Below are 12006 nucleotides of genomic sequence, written 5' to 3' on the forward strand. Positions count from 1 at the left end.
TTTTGAAGTCCTAACCCCCAGAACCTCAGAATGTGACTTTATTTGGAAATAGTCATTGTAGATGTGATTAGTTAAGATGAAGTCATACTGGAGTAGGGTGGGACCCTAATTCAGCATGACTGGTGCCCTTATAAAAAGGGGAAATTTGTGGTCGCAGGGAAAGCACCATACGAAGATGAAAGCAGAGATCTATAAGCCAAGGAACACCAAAGATTGCCAGCAAACTACTAGAGGCTAGGGGAGAGGCCTGGAACAGATTCTCCCTCACAGCCCTCAGAAGGAACTAACCCTGCTGACACCTGGACTGCTAGTCTCCAAAATAGTGAGACGATACTTTTTTCTGTTGTTACCCAGTTTGTGGTACTTTGTTACAGCAGCCCTAGCAAACCAATACAAATGAGTTGTTTTAAGAACAAAACTGACAATGATTGTTGCATATTCCATAAAGGGCTATTCATATGTTACTTTTTACTACAAAAAATTTACTTGTGGCTTTTTGCTGCAAGCTTATTATCAAAAGCTAGGACTTAAATCTGGAGAATAACCCAACTGGTGATAATAAAAATATCATAGTAGTTTGATATATCAAAAAAAGCATGTACTAGGCTTGGTGCTAAGCATTCAGTGTGCATTTTCTCATTTGCTTGAATTACCAGATCCTGTTCTCCTTAATTTCTCTCATATTCCTCCATTTCTATTTCCACTGCTCCTGGTCACCATCATGTCTCACCGGCATCATTGCAACACTCTCCTGACAGCCCTGCTTCTAGTCTAGACCTCTCCAACCCATTCTTCACACTGCCAGAATCAGTGGTGACCTCAGAATTTCTGTATGAGTGTGGCTTAGGGGAGATAACCTAGGTGAAAGCGGGGCCGAGGGTGATCGCTGAGGCAGTATAATGCTGTAATCACAAGCATGGCTTCTGGATCCAGCCTGAATAGCTTCAAGTCCCAGCACCACTACTTACTAATTGTGTGACCTCAAATTTCCATTCCTTCTTGTGAAGATTGAGTTAAACACATTTTAAAAGATCACCTAGAACGGTGTCTGGCGCATAGGAAGCTTTAATAATATTAGCTATTATCATTCTTGTTTTTCTGCTATGGTTATATAACAAGCACATGTTTCTAACGAAGTATATATTTTCTTGGTGGTGCTGATGGAAATGGTTGTGAGGACCACCTGTTAGCCGTTGGTTAGCTACTGAGCTATTGGTAAGAATGACTACAAAACTAATCATAATAGTCCTCTGCTTAAAACTTCAAGTGCCTTTCCATTTCCCTCATGATAAAAATCCACTTTTTGATGTAGCCAGCATGGCCTTCCAAAGGGGGCCTTGCCCTCCCTTTCCAGCCTTGCCTGTCCCCACACTGCCCCTGGGGTCCTGCACTCCAGTCACACTGAACCATCACAGATCTCCCTGCTGCAGACCTACCCTCTCTAAGGAGGGGGTTGGACAGCAGAGGCACTGAACAGACACCTGGATACTGACCAACAGGAAGGGGACAGTGGAGGTTCTAGGTTTCAGTCAAAGCAGCTGAGCCCGTCTTCCTTACCCCCAGGCCCACATGCTTCGCTCGCTGTGGAAGCAGAACCCTGCCGTCTGTCAGCAAGTTCCCTATCTAAGCAGAACTCACCTTGAGGTTTGTTCTGAGCTGGTATTCCCTTGGGAAACCACTCAACCTCCAGAGCCTTGGAAAGAGAAGCAGGAACTATCAGAGCAGCCAAATGAAATAATTCTTGTCTGCTGCTTATTAATTTTTCAAAAAGATGAATAAAATATTTCACATAAGGTGTTCTTACATTGCTTTTTGGTTTTTACTTCCCCAGAATAATTTCCAATAACTACGCTCCAGGAAATTTTTAATGCAAAGCTATGTCTTCTAACCACTGCACTGGAATTCACAGTGCACATTTGTTAGACCCTCCTGACAAAAGAGCCCAGATGAAAGTCAATGCCTTTGGAGGATTTGCTCACTTAATAAACATTTGTTAAGTACTTACTATGTGAAAGACATTGTTCTGGGCAGTATGGAGAAAGTATAGAGATGACGTAAACAAAGTGCCTGCCCTCAAGGAACTTATAGTGTAACTGAGGTAAAACACACACACACACACAAATAAAACATACACAAACATACATATGCACACACAGACACACATAACACACCACTGTAATAAGACATACTGTGGTGAGGGCTTCAGTAAAGAGAGGAACAAATTCTCACAGGAATTCTGGGGAGGTAGGAAGTATTTAAATCTGAGAGAAATAGGGAGAATCAAAGTGCAGTTTCGTGACCAAATTTCAGAGAAAATAAAGAGAAAGGCTTTGTTCAGAAATATATTTAGCTAATTCATGCTGCAATACAGTCTCTCTCCAAGGCAGAACCAAAAAGAAAAGTGGTTGTTTCTGCTGCACTGCATGGGGTCAGGACCGAAGCATCACACTTTAGTGATCTGGGCCGGGAGAAGGTGATTTCAGTGGCTGCAGAGCTCTGCCTTTCAGGGGAGGGACCAGCCTTGCAGCCTGGGAGTCTGCAAACACATCCATACTACCCAAGGATGGCCTTGCTCAGTTCCTTCACATGTCTTTGCTTCAGCTGTGGCCTCTCTCTGTGGCACTTGAAAGAAATGAGGCATTTCTGTTAAGACGTGTTCCTGAAAAACCTCACGTTCTACAAAATCACACAATGAAGGTAACAGGGCTTATGGGGAAAAATAGGGTTAAGAGCAGACTATTCAAAATCTATGTGACTTTGTAACTGGTCTCTAAGAGACGCAGTAATCAGTACCTTGGGAGGTAAATTGGACGGCCAAAGCAGGCAGCCCACTAGGCCCAGAAGCTGCTTTGGGGAAAATTTAAAATGCACAGAAACAATTGAGTCGAAACTCTGACTTAAGGTGCTGTGAGCCAGTGAGACTGCTGTGAAGGTGAGTATGACGGTGGGGGGGAAAGTGGAACCTGGGAGGTGCAAGGCCAGGATGTGTGTCTCTGGGGCAGGAGCCCCAAGGGCAGGTGTTCATTTAAAATTAAAAGAAAAAAAGAACAGCAAGCCACACTGAGCCCTTCCCACTGAGGTTGTCATTCTTCTCTGCTATTTCAGCTCCCCTTGCCTTGGAAAAAGTTGCATGTGAACCAATACTATTTCCATGTTAAGCCATTATTGTTCCCCTATTTTCCAACCACATATGAGCTAATTAGTGCTCTAGAAATCTATATAGCAGCAGACAGACTGTATTAACGAATTACCAAGAAATAAACTGGGATAGAGATACCTACCTCTTAAGGACAAATTCTCATTGTATCAGAGGCCCATGAGGGTGATAAAACAATAGCTAATGGTTATTGGTCATGTTCTGTGTGCCAGCGCTATGCATACAGAGTCTCGTTCATTCCTTACAACAATGCTGTGAGGTAAGTACCACTATCTTTACCTTTTTACATGTGCGGAGACTGAGGCTTAGCTTAAGTAAATGACCAAGCTCTCACAGCTAGAAAATGGGAGAGCCGGGTCTTAAACCCAGGGAGTCCAACTTGTGAGCCTGTGCTCCTCAGAGCCATACTTCTAGAAAAAGTGCCATATGGCAGGAGGCTACAAGTTTGGAAGGCTCCCTCGGCCTCACCCCTGCATATCTTCTGTCGCTCCATTTCTGAAAACAAGGCCTTCCTCTATCTGCTACGCCATTGTGTAGAGCACTCATCCCAGAAGACGTCAGCTGCTCTTTGTTTTATTCAAACATTAATGGTTTCTCTGTTGTCCAGTTTCAGCCTCCTTCTCGAATACTTAGAAGCTGAGAGATACCACATTCCTTATAGATCATCAGCTTACCTCCACTTGTGTAACTGGTAAATGATTAACACTCTGAAAATTAGATGAAGTTAGCAAACGTGGGATTAATCTGAATTAATTCTACTCTTAAATATTACAAGCAGAATATTTGAGTAAATCAGGTAAATATTTCAATAAATCAAACATATTACTTTGTTCATAAACTAATAAAGTAACTAGGTTTATAAAGGAATGCTGAAATCGAAGACATTTATTTCAGCCTATCCAAAAAGTTTCTCTTTCTCTCTCTCCCTTTTTTTTCCCCATAAAAGGAGAAAAGGCATTATTTTAAATACTGTATGAAGCACTGGGCTTCAAGGTAAAATTATGTAACTGTTTTCTAGATATTGATGAGTATAGGTTTTAGGTTTCTGAGAAGTTTAGATTGCCATGTACTCAAGTTCTTTTTTTCCCTGAAGAATCCAGGATGTAGAGTATGTTTCCCTAACTCTAAGTGCCTCTCCTGCATCTCTTTATATTGGGAAAAGCAAGGCCAGCGTGGATCCAGGGAACCCAGACCGTGAGCATCACGAGTGGGGAAGAAATTGGCAAAGAGGAGGAGCTATTCCTTGGAGCTTGAGGACTGCATGTGGAAGAGGCTGCCTCCTTTCTGGGCAGGCCTGCTCTGTCCACACTGCGGCAGTCAGCATGGCTTTCTGTTCAGGAAAGGGGTTTTAGGAAACTGCGTGTGAGAGACTTGGGTGCTCTCACGTGTCAGGTTGAGGCATCCTTTCTTCTTTCAAGCTGCCACTAGGGCTCGTGACACAGGATTGTGGGGTCCTCCAAAGCACAGGCCCCAGGATTACATCATACATGGGCCCCAAGGCCACAAAACCAGGGAGACATGACCAGCAAATAGATTTCATCTCGCACACCAACTTCTTTTGAATGATTGATGGTGGTGGCCTAGGATATCGTGTTGGAAAAGATTGCAAGGCTACCTCGGGGCTCAGCAAGAGAGAGGGCCACCCCTGATTAGTGATTTCTAAGTGAGCATTTCCAAGTGACCCCTATCCCTGGGTCAGCAGCAACACATGAAAGGGGGCTTTAACTGACCGATCACTACGAACTACCCGAGTCTCAGGCTAATTTAATGGCAAAGTAGGGCAGTGTTGGCTGACACTCCAATGTCAGCAAACAGTCCAATGGCAGTGTTAGCTGACACTCCTCTGTGTACATTTTGGGCCCTAGGCTTTAAGGAGAACACTGATTAACATGTATGTTTAGGACAGTGTTTCTCAGGCTCAGCCCTATGGACTATTTGGGCCGGATAATTCTTGGCTGTCGGGCTGTCCTGTGCATTGTAGGATGTTTACCACCATCCCTGGCCTCTAGTTAGGATGCCAGTAGCACCCCTGCCCCACTTGTGACAACCTAAAATGTCTCCAGATGTGTCACCCCAGTTGAGAATCATTGATCTAGGAGTAACAGGACCAGGGTGGTGATGTGATTAGAAGACAAGTCTTTTGAGGAATAGTTAGGGAAACCAGGGTAGTTTAATGTAGACAGGACTAACTGTAGTGATGATCATTCCAAAACTTGAAGTTCTAGGAGGTTAGGTTTAGATTCGGCATACAGAGAAACTTTCCAACAGAGCTTTCTGGCGCTGGCCTGAGACTGCAGTTTCCCATCACTGTGTGTGGCGTACGAGCAGGGGCTGAGTAGCCACTTAGGGAGAGAAGTGGGAAGGGAAGAGTTTCTGGTACCAAACAAGGGTTGGAACAATTCTGAAAGTCCCTTTCAAATATAGTTCAATGATTCTGTAATTTGATATTCCCTGGGATTTGCTCTGGCCTTGCCGTTGCCACAGTTACGTATTCTGTATACGCCTCCTAAAACCTTTGTTAACAATGATAGCTGATATTTACTGAGTACATGACCTCATTTATCTCATTTAATCCCCACAACAACCCTGTGAGGTAGGTACTATTATCTTTGTTTTACAGGTGGGGAAACCGAGGCCTAGTATTAAGGAATTCATCCAAGGGCTCATCCCCGGGGAATTAGACTCCACTGTCCATGGCCTTCATTATTATACTCTATTTTATATAAATCCAAAGTTTTGAAAATCCCAGGGTTCAAATCCGTGTCCAGGCGCATGTGTTGTACAGTTGTAACCTGTGGAAGGACAACATGGCCAGGTTTACATAGATTGAAGGAGTCCCTCTCTCTCGGGAGCTATCTTTTGTCTGAAACTCTGAAAGGAAAACAGGAAGGGGGAGTGTCAGGTGGAAAAATACAGAATGTTCATAACTAGACATCTTTCCCTAAACAATGTTGGAGTTTGCAGCGAAGCCATTCTATTTTATTCTTAAGCTGGCTCTATTTATAACCGTCACCCTGATTGCCCACGAAGCCCACATTAGCGTTTCATCAGGCGGGTGCACAAGCAGAGCGAGACAAAAGTCAATACAAGGTTGATTACTAGTCCTTTTCCTAATCTTACCTGTATTTTCCGTTCCTCCTTATTCTCACCGCGGAGAAAAAAACATTTCCAGAAGATTCCTTCAGCAGCATAACCCATCCCATTGCGTTGAATAACAAACACACTTCAGACCTTTTATGAACCTCGATGGCAGCAGGGAGCTTGAATCACTGAGAATGCTGCCATTCAGCCTATACCCGTGTCCAAATTAAACACTTCCACCTCCACAGGATTCTTGTAAGGGCCCAAAGAAACGAACCATGCTTCGTAACGTGTAAATATTAGCTATTATTTTAAAATTATAAAGGTTAATTTTAATTTTTTATCCCTTCTTAGTACCCCCTAATTTAAAGGACTTCTCATTGCTGTAAAGTTCAAACTGAGCCTAGAATTTAAGACCGTCCTAAAAGGCCATGCTGTCTGCCTAACCCTTCTCCCCATCTGGAGCCCTGTGTTCCATCGGGCTGATCTCCCCGTTACCTTCTGCCTAGCGCATCCTTCCACCTCCTCTCTGGTTATCAAGAGCGGGTCCCATTCAAAGCCCAGCTCAGCTCTGTCTGTCCTCTGGCGTCTTTCCTGAAGGCGCAGCCCAGAGCATGCTCTCCTTTCTCTTTCCTTAACAGAGTTAAGAGAGTGGGGCAGGAAGGTGAACCCCAGAACCCGTGAGAGAGGAGGAGGGCCAGGCACTGGCGTCAGGAGGGGAGGCGGAGGCAGGGGCTGGATCTGAGGCGGTCTGATGGTGAAGCACCGCGCAGGCTACCTCCGATAACCATTCCTCCCCCGAGTCACTGCGGTCCGGGCCTCGGGCAGACGAAGGGCCCGCAGAGCGTGAAAGATCTAAGGACTAGGCCCGCTGCGCAGCTCCCTAAAGCCACATTTGACCGTCTGGCTTTTTAATTCCTTGACCTGCCTTCAGGATCATGCGCTGTCACTGAAGAGATTCAGAGCACTGCCTGGGCTGTCCCTTCTCAGAATGCCTAGACCTGCCATCAGTTCACTGTTTATTCATTAATAAAGCTGGAAACAAGTATATCGGGCACCCTCCGAGCATTTCTCTACCCAAGCACATATACCTGTCTTAGGCGGTCTGATGCCTCAGCATCCTGAAATGGGACCCAAGGACATACTTGTACACTCCAAGGCTTCTATCATTCACTCTCTTTATTTCAGTAACACTAAAAAATATCCCCAGAGAAAAGCAGACCACTGTATCCTGGAAATCAGTAGGGATATGGTGTGTAGTCTTCCAAAAGTCCTACCAGGAATTCTACTGCAAATCCTCACCTGCTAGGACTCACATTCTCGTTTTTTAGACATGGGCACAGTTCCGCAGGTGTGGCCATGTAAAGTTTTTGAGGACGGAGGTGTGGCAATCAGGCTGCCGGGCCCATTCTTTGAGGACCTGGCCTGTCTGAGCTGCACTCATCAGCTGCCCTGGGGCTGCCCTGTGTGCCATGACAAGCCTTGGTTTCCCACACCAAGGACAGTTCTGAAACCCAGGGCAAGGGAAACACTCTCTGTCCTAGGATCTCCAGCTGTCCTCAAGTTGAACTCCTTTGTGGACCTATTACAGACGCAAAGTTTCCCTGGCCTTCCTGGAATCTGCACCCTGCCTCTGCCCTGGAGCTGGGCTTGAACCCAGGCTTTCTTGTAATGATTTCAGACTCTGCTCTCTGTCTTTCCCCCTCTGGTCCAGCCTGAATTCTGGGTCCCTGGTCTCAGCTTTCTCCTGTAGATTCATGGTTCCTGCATTCCCCTGATACTATTACATGCAGTAAGGTCCTACTGTTTTCTCCTATACCGACCCCCGACTCCCGTCCCAGACCCTTGTGGGCCACCCTAACCCACCGTGGCCCAGGGCCAGGCACTGACCCAGAGATTGGTTACAGGGCTACAATGAAACACAAGATTTCGTTTTATCTTCTGATTAAGACTTCTACATATTCAGATACCATATTCTAGTAACAGCTTAAGATTTAAATCTCAAGTTTTGATTTGAGCATTAAAAAATGAAGAATGCATATAAATTCTGAAAGGTTAAAAAGTTTGAACACAAATAAAAGCTCAAGGAGAGTCTACATAAATTTGTGGATACTTTATCCCATTTCTTGCCCCACTTCTGGCCCCCTACTTCCATGTTCCATTTGTTCTAAACTATCTTGGGCCCCTAAATAGGCCAGGCTGTTTCTTGTCTCTATGCTTTGTTCATGTTGTTTTTCCAGTTCTTGGAACATGGTAGGAACTTAATGTTTGTTGAATAAATTCTCCACTTTAGAGAATGCTTCCCTCAGAGTGTCTAGCACACAGTACTTAAAACTTGAAGTAATGATTAAATAAATATCAATACTGTGTTACTAAGGGAAACTAACACAGTCTTAACTTTTGAGCAGCCAATTATGGGAGAAATTATCATTTATCTTCTCTAAAGGAAAATATTGGGAGTTTTGTAGTGACATGTACACACTGCTACATTTAAAATAGATAACCAACAAAAACCTACTGTATAGCAAGGGAACTCTGCTCAATATTCTATAATAACCTAAATGGGAAAAGAAATTGAAGAAGAATAGGTCCCAGTATACGTATAACTGAATCACTTTGCTGTACACCTGAAACTAACACAACATTGTTAATCAACTATACTCCAATATAAAATAAAAGTTTTAAAAAAAGAGTAAAAAATAACAAGAAAAGTATAACTATTGACACAAAGATTTTAAAAATTTAAAAAAATAAAATAAAGGAAAATAATCTTTTAAAAATTGTAGTATGTGAAATCTTGCCAGTGCTATGAATTATAACAAAATGCCTTGGAGAGTTGGATATAGGAGAAGACCTGGTTGGCTGGGGTCAAGAAGGGAACCTGGAAAATGAATTAATTGGTAACACCTATGCTTGCTTACTTGTTAAACTTGTGTCCTTTCAGTCATTCCTCTCCACAAAGGACTTACAAAATAGAGGCGTCCCTCTAAAAGAAAATGAAACTTTACAGGGAATGAAAATTTAAATTTCCAGCAATAGTGAATATAAATACCTTTTAAAAAATCTAACTTTATAAATGCTGAATAAAACAAAACAAAGCAAAACCAGACACATATTTTCGAACACTTGGTTTTGCTGGCAAGAAAAAGAAGAGAAATGTGCAGAGGCTAAAAATGAAGGAGACACATGAATCCAGACAAGAGAGTGCTGAACAGTGGCTATCTATGCTTCCCAGTGACCAAAAGCTTCTGTCTTAAGAGCGATGCAGAACACAGAGACAAAGCTAAGGGGCCACATAAGCTGGGGTCTCTAATTGGAGACTCACATAAGCTAGGATCCCTACTCCCCCAGGGACAATAACCTCACTTGGTCTTGGTTCTGAGTGAAGAGAAAAACATACTCCCCTGAGAGTGTGTATGTACCAGCCAGTCATCATGCAGGTTTGAGGCCTGAATTCACAACACATCCAGCCCCAAAGAATCCTAAACCAAGAATTAAGTTTAAAGCATTCCTAGTTGGTAAAGTCCCAATGCTTAATAGAAGCAAAAGGAAATATTCTCTGAAGAAATGTACTGTCCAACAGATGAATGGATAAAGAAGATGTGATATATATACCCAATAAAATAAGAATGAAATAATGACCATAAATAAGAATGAAATAATGACCATAAATAAGAATGAAATAATGCCACTTTCAGCAACATGGATGGACCTAGAGATTATCATACTAAGTGAAGTAAGTCAGAAAGGGAAAGACAAATATCATATGATGTCACTTATATGTGGAATCTAAAAAATAAGAATGAACTTATTTACAAAACAGAAATAGACTCAGACATAGAAAACAAACTTATGATTACCAGAGGGGAAAGCAGGGGGAGGGATAAATTAGGAGTTTGGGATTAAAATATACACACTACCATATATGGAATAGATAACCAACAACGACCTACTATATATATAGCACAGAGAACTCTACACAATATCTTGCAATAACCTATAATGGAAAAGAATCTAAAAAAGAATATCTATATATATCTGTGTGTGTGTATACATAGTTTTATATATATAACTGAATAACTTTGCTGTACACCCGAAACTAACACAACATTGTAAATCAACTATATTTCAATAAAAATTTTAAAACATAGAAAATAAAAATGGTTTTCCCACCTCAAAAAAAAGAAAAAAGAAAAAAAATGTACTCTCAACCCAGGGCTCAATATATTTCAGCAAATGAAATTCCCCAAAATACAAGCTCATAATAATACAAAAAACCCCACTAAGTACACAGAGAAACAACTACCATGAATAAAAGTTGGTAGAAACAAGCAGATTTGGCATGAAAAGACTTTCAATATTGAAACCATTAGATACAGAGTATAAACTAAGATTTTCAAATTTGTTAAAATAAATGAAAGAGGGAATGGAAAGCCTGAGTAAGGAACAAGAGACTAAAAAAACTGATCAGAAAAATTTGAAAAAGAACTAGACAGAATATCTAGAAATGAAAAATAAATAATTGAGTTTTAAAACTCACTGGACAGGTTAAGTAATAGATTGGGTACAACTGGAAGAGAGAATTAGTCAATCAGAAATAAGAGTTGAAAAATTACACGTGGTATAGTATAGAGAAAGAGGTTAAAAATATAAAAGAGGGAGAGGAGGGGGATCAAGATGGCAGAGTAGGAGAAGCTCACCTGCCCCCACAAACATGTCAAAAACACTCTACATGTGGAACAATTCTCACAGAAAACCAACTGGAAACTGGCAGATTTCCTATACAACCAAAGCTGCACATAAGATCTTCATGTAACTAGATAGGACAGGAGGAAAAAAAACGGCAAAATAGACTTTAAAATGAAGTCCATAAAGAAAGACAATGAAGGACATTATATAATGTTAAGAGATCAATACAAGAAGAGGATATTACATTTATTAACATATATGCACCCAAGAGAGGAGCACCTAAACACATAAAACAAATATAACAGACATAAAGGGAGATATTGAGAGGAATACAATAATTGTAGGAGATTTTAACACCTCACTGACATCAATGGACAGATAATCCAGACAGAAAATCAATAAGGCACAGAGTTTCTAAATGACAAACAGACCAGGTTCAACTTAATTGATATCTACAGGACACTACATCCAAAAAAAACCCAGAATACACATTCTTTTCAAGTGCACACAGAACATTCTCTAGAATAGACCACATTCTAGGTCACAAAACAAGACTCAACAAATTTAAGAGGATAGAAATTATTTCAATCAACTTTTCTGACCATGACAGTATGAAATTAGATATTAACCACAGGAAAAAAAAAAAACAGGAAAAGAATGAATACTTGGAGACTGAACAACATGCTACTAAAAAACCAGTGGCTAGGGCTTCCCTGGTGGCACACTGGATAAGAATCTGTCTGCCAGTGCAGGGGACATGGGTTCAATCCCTGGTCGGGGAGGATCCTAGATGCCATGGGGCAACTGGACCCATGCGCCACAACTACTGAGCCTGCGCTCTACAGCCTGCCAGCCACAACTTCTGAAGCCTATGCACCTAGAGCCCATGCTCTGCAACAAGAGAAGCCACTGCAATGAGAAGCCCGTGCACCGCAACAAAGAGTAGCCCCTGCTTGCCGCAACTAGAGAAAGCCCGTGTGCAGCAACGAAGACCCAACACAGCCAAAATTTTTTTTTTAATTAAAAAAAAAAAAAACCAGTGGCTCAATGATGAAATCAAAGAAGAAGTCAGAAAATAA

General features: G+C 42.0%; 1 long non-coding RNA gene across 1 annotated transcript in view; it reads left to right on the forward strand.

Annotated features, from left to right (window-relative positions):
- LOC137762539 (uncharacterized) overlaps positions 1–412 on the forward strand; it is a 55207-nt gene extending 54795 nt beyond the window's left edge. Inside the window, exon 9 of the long non-coding RNA XR_011073581.1 lies at positions 158–412. This is a non-coding gene — a long non-coding RNA (uncharacterized lncRNA). The remainder of the gene's footprint in view (positions 1–157) is intronic.
- Positions 413–12006: the final 11594 nt, after the last annotated feature.

The sequence above is a fragment of the Eschrichtius robustus genome, chromosome 3, assembly GCF_028021215.1.
Source record: "Eschrichtius robustus isolate mEscRob2 chromosome 3, mEscRob2.pri, whole genome shotgun sequence".
Classification (NCBI taxonomy): domain Eukaryota; kingdom Metazoa; phylum Chordata; class Mammalia; order Artiodactyla; family Eschrichtiidae; genus Eschrichtius; species Eschrichtius robustus.